Genomic DNA, 6,388 nt, shown 5'->3' on the forward strand with positions numbered 1-6,388 from the left:
CCTTGGAGAACAGCTACTAGAAAATGATTAGGGTATTTGTATTTTGGAGTTGTATTTGTTGATAAGTTGAAATAAAATGTCAATCTTATTTTTAGAAGCTAAACAAAACATATGCTAGACATTTTTGCAGTGAGTACAATTCTTCCAGTATTGCTGTTAGCAAAAAACTTTTAGACAAATTAACAGTTTATTTGAGCAAAGAACCATTCATGAATTGGGCAGCACTCCAAACCAGAAGAGGTTCAGAGAGCCCTGCCCAGCAGTGTGGGCAGAGAGATTTTAAAGGCTGAACAGGCAAGCAAAGCAGAGAAATCACCTGATTGGCTACAGGTAGGCATCTGCCTTATTTGGACACAGTGTGATGAGTTGGCTGCTGAGATTGGCTGAATCCTATTAGTTGCTTGTGATTGGCTGAAACACAGCTGTTTGTTACACTAGATATTTCATTTCTAGGTGAGGCAATGACAATGTTCTAAAATTGCTTGTGATGAAGGTTGCACATCTCTGTGAATATATTAAAACCACTGAAATGTACACTTTAAATGAAAAAATTACATGGTATACAAATTATATCTCAATAAAGCTGTTATTTTTTTAAAAATACACTATAATTTTGAATATAGTCAATATCTGAAATTTCAGGGTCTAATTCACTATCAACTTACAGTGTTACCTCAGGCAAATCTCAACAATGTTGCTGAAACTTGTCTGAAGATACATTGACATAAACAATGTGATTGTTCCCTTTGAGAAGGGAACTGCACCGTGCACTGTTCCTTTTTTTATATGTAATTGAGATGGGGGTCTCACTATGCTGCTCAGGCTGATCTCAAACTCCTGGGCTCCACTGTTTCCTTTTGAGAAGCCCAACAAACAAGTCTAAAGGAGTCTAATGTAGGTTGTTCTTTGTAGCTGATGCCATTTTTCAAAGATGGCCTTAATAATATCTTCCATCCTACATGCTCTTCCGAGACGTGGCCTTGCTGCTAGAATCTAGCTGCTCTCAGCTTGAATCTACACTAACTTTAGTAATTCGCCTGTCACAAGAGAAGCAGAATACATGACACTGTGTGGCTTCCAAGGCAAGATCAAAGAAACCTTGCAACCTCTGCCTTGCTCCTTTAGAATGCTCACTTTCAGACACCCCTTTTCTTTTTTCTTTTTTTTTTTTTTTTTTTTTTTTTTTTGTGAGCAACAGGGCTGTTTATTTCACCTGGGTGCAGGATTATCATTAGTTTTTTTTTTTTTTTTTTTTTTTTTTTTTAATTGATCATTCTTGGGTGTTTCTCACAGAGGGGGATTTGGCAGGGTCATAGGACAATAGTGGAGGGAAGGTCAGCAGATAAACAAGTGAACAAAGGTCTCTGGTTTTCCTAGGCAGAGTGTTTGTGTCCCTGGGTACTTGAGATTAGGAAGTGGTGATGACTCTTAAGGAGCATGCTGCCTTCAAGCATCTGTTTAACAAAGCACATCTTGCACCGCCCTTAATCCATTTAACCCTGAGTGGACACAGCACATGTTTCAGAGAGCACAGGGTTGGGGGTAAGGTCACAGATCAACAGGATGAGAATTTTTCTTAGTACAGAACAAAATGAAAAGTCTCCCATGTCTACCTCTTTCTACACAGACACGGCAACCATCTGATTTCTCAATCTTTTCCCCACCTTTCCCCCCTTTCTATTCCACAAAACCGCCATTGTCATCACAGCCCATTCTCAATAAGCTGTTGGGTACACCTCGCAGACGGGGTGGTGGCCGGGCAGAGGGGCTCCTCACTTCCGAGTAGGGGCGGCCGGGCAGAGGCGCCCCTCACCTCCCGGGCGGGGCAGCTGGTCGGGCGGGGGGCTGACCCCCCCACCTCCCTCCCGGACGGGGCGGCTGTCAGACACCCCTTTTCAAGACTCCCCCTCTCACAGCTCAGTTGCACTGTTGTAAGATTCCCAAGCCATGTGATGAGGCTGGGTACAGGTGCTTTGTTCAGTGGTCCCAACTGATCCCAGCCTTTGAGTCATCCCAGCTAGATGTATGTGAAGAAGCCTCTAGATGATTCCAGGCCTCAACCATTCAAGCCTTCCTACTGAGGACCCAGACATGGTGGACCACAGACAGTCACCCCTGCATGCACTGCCCAAATTTCTGACCCATAGGATTTATGTACATAATAATATGTTACACTCCGAAGTTTGGAACTGTATGTTATGCAGTCATATATTACTGAAACATTGTTCTAATTAAGTGGTCAAATTCTGTTCCTCTGACAACCTGACCAGTCTAGGGCCAAGGAACAAGGAAAAATATCAATAGAGACCACTTACTGGGCATCCATTATATGCCAGAGTGGTGCTAGGTGCTTTCCATACTTTATCTCTAATTCTCCCAGAAACCCACCAGGTATGTGGTATGAGCCCCACTGGCTAAACAAGGAAGCTGTAGTGAGGTAACTTTGAATAACTTACCCACGGTTAGATAGACAGTGGATAGACAGCTGGATATGCACGCTAATCATCTCATTATGCTCTGACCACATCCAAACTTATGTGCTTTCCCTTACAATGTAACCCCCATCTCCAACCCCCAGACTCTCCACCAGTAATGCAAGACTAGAACTGCAAGAATAGTATTGAAGTATGTGAAGAATTATGACGTTTTTTGTTTCACTGTCAAAACTACAGGAAATCTGTAGAATACCAAGGGGTAAAGGTGTTAAAGGTGCTTGTTTTCATCAATTCACTTTATAAAAACAAATTTAAATAATAAAAAGGAAATGAAGGAAACTTTCAAAATAGAGCAGATTTCATTTTTCTGGCCTCCCTTACCTGAAGTCAAGACTGATAAAGGCATAAGGAGACACTTTTCCATCCTAAGTCAGACTTAGGGTAGAGATCTGGCTGGGTCATTTATTGTCCTGAGGACCCAAGAAGATGGCCAAATTGTGGGAGATGACTGAGTAGACCAGGACTCTTTGGGGAAAGGCCAGAACCTAGGGTAATCTGGAAGGTGTTAGGCTAGATCAACCCCTAGACATTTCTACACCCCCTCACCACACAACACAACCACACCCCCAAGCAGTAGTTATATAATTATTCAGTATATAAATTGTTTATTTAATGTCTATGTTAGTCAGAGTTCTCAAAAGAAACAACTTATAGGAGATAGATGACAGATACATACATACATAGATGAGAGGCAGAGAGAGGGAGAGAGATTTATTATAAGGAGCTGGCTTACACAACTGTATTAGTCCGTTCTCATACCACGATAAGGAAATACCTGAGACTGGGTAATTTATAAAGGAAAGAGGTTTAATTGACTCACAGTTCCACACGGCTGGGAGGCCTTAGGAAACTTACAATCATGGTGGAAGGGGAAGCAAGGACCTTCTTCACATGGCGGCAGAAGAGAGAAGTTTCAGCAGGGGAAATGCCAGACACTTATAAAACCATCAGATCTCATGAGAACTCACTCACTATCACAAGAACAGCATGGGGGAACCGCCCCCATGTCTAATCACATCCATCCCTTGACATGTGGGGATTATGATTTGAGATGAGATTTGGGTGGGGACACAGAGCCAAATCATATCAATAACTATAGAGGCTGAGAAATCTCAAGATTTGCAGTTGCCATGCTAAAGACCTAGGAGAGCTGCTGGAGTGATTCCAGTCTGAATCCAAAGGCCTGAGAACCAGGAGAGCCAATGGTGTAAGTCACAGCCCAAGGGTAAAAGATTGATGTTGCAACTCAAGCAGTCAGGCCGATGAAGTTCCCTCTTAGTCAGGTTTTTTGTTGTCTTCAGGCCTTCAACCAATTGGACAAGCACCGCACACGTTTAGGGAGGGGAGTCTGCTTTGCTCAGTCTATCAATTCAAATTTTAATCTCATCCAAAATCACCCTCACAGACACACCCAGAAAAATGTTTGACCAAATGCCTCGGCACCCTGTAGCCAGTCAAGTGGACACACAAAATTAACCATCACAATGTCTACTGCCCCTGCCAGATGATAAGCTCCCCAGTGCCTGTGACTATTTCTTGTTCCCAGACATAGTCCCAGAACCTAGCATAATCGTCCATCATAAAGAAGCTGTTAACATAAATATTTGTTGAATGAATGAGGCATTACCCCTAGGAGGCTTCTTCATTGACATTAAACCGCCAAGTCCCCTATGAGCACCCAATTATGACCATGCTCACCTGAATGTGAAATAGCCGTCATTCTGTGAACTGCCTCTTAAATTTCAAGGTCTAAAGCAGATGACCTACCCAGTCGCTCGCTACCAGTAACAGTGATATAGAGTGAAGAAGCAGAAGCTAAAAATAGACTAAAGACATTTAGGGATGCAGATGAATCTAGAGTAATCCAATAGAAATGTAACGCAAACCACATGGGTATTTTATATTTTCTAGTAGGCACAATTGTTAAAATTAAGAAGGTAGGTAAAATAAATTTTTATTATATTTTACGTTATTATAAATATAAATTATAGTTTTTAAATGTAAGTATTTCACCCAACATATCAAAAATATTATTTCAACATATAGTCAATACAAAATTATTAATGAGGTATCTATCTCCTTTTTTCTTTTCTTTTCTTTTTTTTTTTTAATGTAGAGACAGGGTCCTACTATGTTGCCCAGCCTGGTCTTAAATGTCTGGGCTCAAGCAATCCTCCTGCCTTGGGTTCCTAAATTGTTGGGATTACAGGTGTGAGCCACTGCACCCAGCCTTACCTTCTTTTTTAAAGCCTTTGAAGTTCACACACACATCTCAGTTTAGACTGGCCACATTTCAAGGGCTCAGTAGCCAAGTGTGGCTAGTGGCCAACACAGTCTAGCGGGCAGCAGCATAATGCCTGACTACTTGCAAGCAAGGACTAGTGGCATCCTCTGAAGCCCTGGTTACTTAGTGAGACTGACATGAGGTTCCGTGGGATTAAATGTCTTTGTCCCCTTGTCTTCTCTGATTTGAGAAAAATCAGAACCAGGATAACCATGTACCAGAACTCTGTGGATCCAGAAGAGGCCAGAATTCAGGACCTACCCTGCTCCTTACAATTGGTGAGACCTGAGGAAGTCACTCAATCTCTCCAAGTGCCATTGTCCTCGCGAATGAAACAGCATTGTTGAGAGAATGGAATAAGACAGTAAAACCCTGTGCAACTTCAGGATTTTAGGCTGAACTCCTCAGACATGGAAATAAATTGGGGTCTTGCTATTGGCCTCTTCTGCACAATGGCTGAGGCTTGAAGTGGGATATGGAAGGCAGTTTCCACTTCCCTAGGACTTCCTGGGACCCCTGAAGGAAGTTAGTCCACAGTCCACAAGAGGCCACTAGATGGTGGATTTCATGGTTGCCACTCACAGAGGGAGCCGGTGGTGTTTCCCAGTTCCTTGATGCAGGCTTCTAGGCCAGACATAAGAGATTTCACGTACAGCAAACAAACTGCTAGTACAGCGAATCAGTGGTGCCCTCTATGATGTGGTCAAATGATGCACATGCCCTCACTCTCTGCTGTTTTGAAATTATCCCAGGAGCTCAGAGAACTGTGGACGGGGACACCTACCTGGCGTCTGCGTGGAATGATGCCAGGATCCATCACATTAGGAAGACATTTCCAAACTCATGTGAGGCCCTTGCAGCTGCTTCAGATCCTCTGCCCACCGCCTGCTCACCTTCAAATTTTCTTTAAGAGCAGCTTCTAAATGCTATTGGCATTTAGAAATCTGCCGTGTTCTCCTGTTCTGTAGTTTGTACGTTGGTTTCCATTAACCTCTTTCCAAATGTTATCAAATTCATGTCTCCATTCATGATCCATCAGCCTCTTTATCTCTCAGAAAGGCAACAGAGGAAAAAGAAACAAGCCCAAATGGCTTTTTTCGCTGCCCATAGCGTTCTTGGAAATCTGTTAGCGATGCAGCCAGTGCCTCCTCTCCTATTGTTGGTCCCAGCTGGCAGGCATGGGCTGACAGTGCATTCACCAGCATCTGTGTTGTTTTATTCTGCAGAATAAAGCCTGGTTCTTTTCTTCCCTCTAGCAAAGTAAAAGAGAAGTCGTGGGTAACTTGTACATTATCTGCGTGAGACAAAAATGTGTTGGATGCTTCCTGCTGCAGTGGGACTGGCAGAGAGAGTAGCAAAGGCACGCACCACTTCTAGGGCCCCTGCAGAGGAGCCCCAAGCTCCTAGGACTGTGGAGAGGATGGATGGAAGAAGCAGGTGCAAGAGAAGAGGACAGATGGAGAACAGAAAGAAGGTGGAGAAAAGGTTAAAAAAAAAAAAAGAGGATAGTTCTGGCAGCAGGGAGGAGACATGTCTGTTGGATGCATGTGTGGTAGGCATGAAAATGAGCCACCCAGACCATCCTTCAGGAAGCACTTGCTGCGCAGCT

General features: G+C 43.3%; 1 long non-coding RNA gene across 1 annotated transcript in view; it reads right to left on the reverse strand.

The window, feature by feature from the left end:
- Positions 1–6,077, reverse strand: part of LOC107974312 (uncharacterized) — a 46,761-nt gene extending 40,684 nt beyond the window's left edge. Inside the window, exon 1 of the long non-coding RNA XR_001716969.3 lies at positions 5,564–6,077. This is a non-coding gene — a long non-coding RNA (uncharacterized LOC107974312). The remainder of the gene's footprint in view (positions 1–5,563) is intronic.
- Positions 6,078–6,388: the final 311 nt, after the last annotated feature.

This window comes from Pan troglodytes, chromosome 3, assembly GCF_028858775.2.
Source record: "Pan troglodytes isolate AG18354 chromosome 3, NHGRI_mPanTro3-v2.0_pri, whole genome shotgun sequence".
Taxonomy (NCBI): Eukaryota; Metazoa; Chordata; class Mammalia; order Primates; family Hominidae; genus Pan; species Pan troglodytes.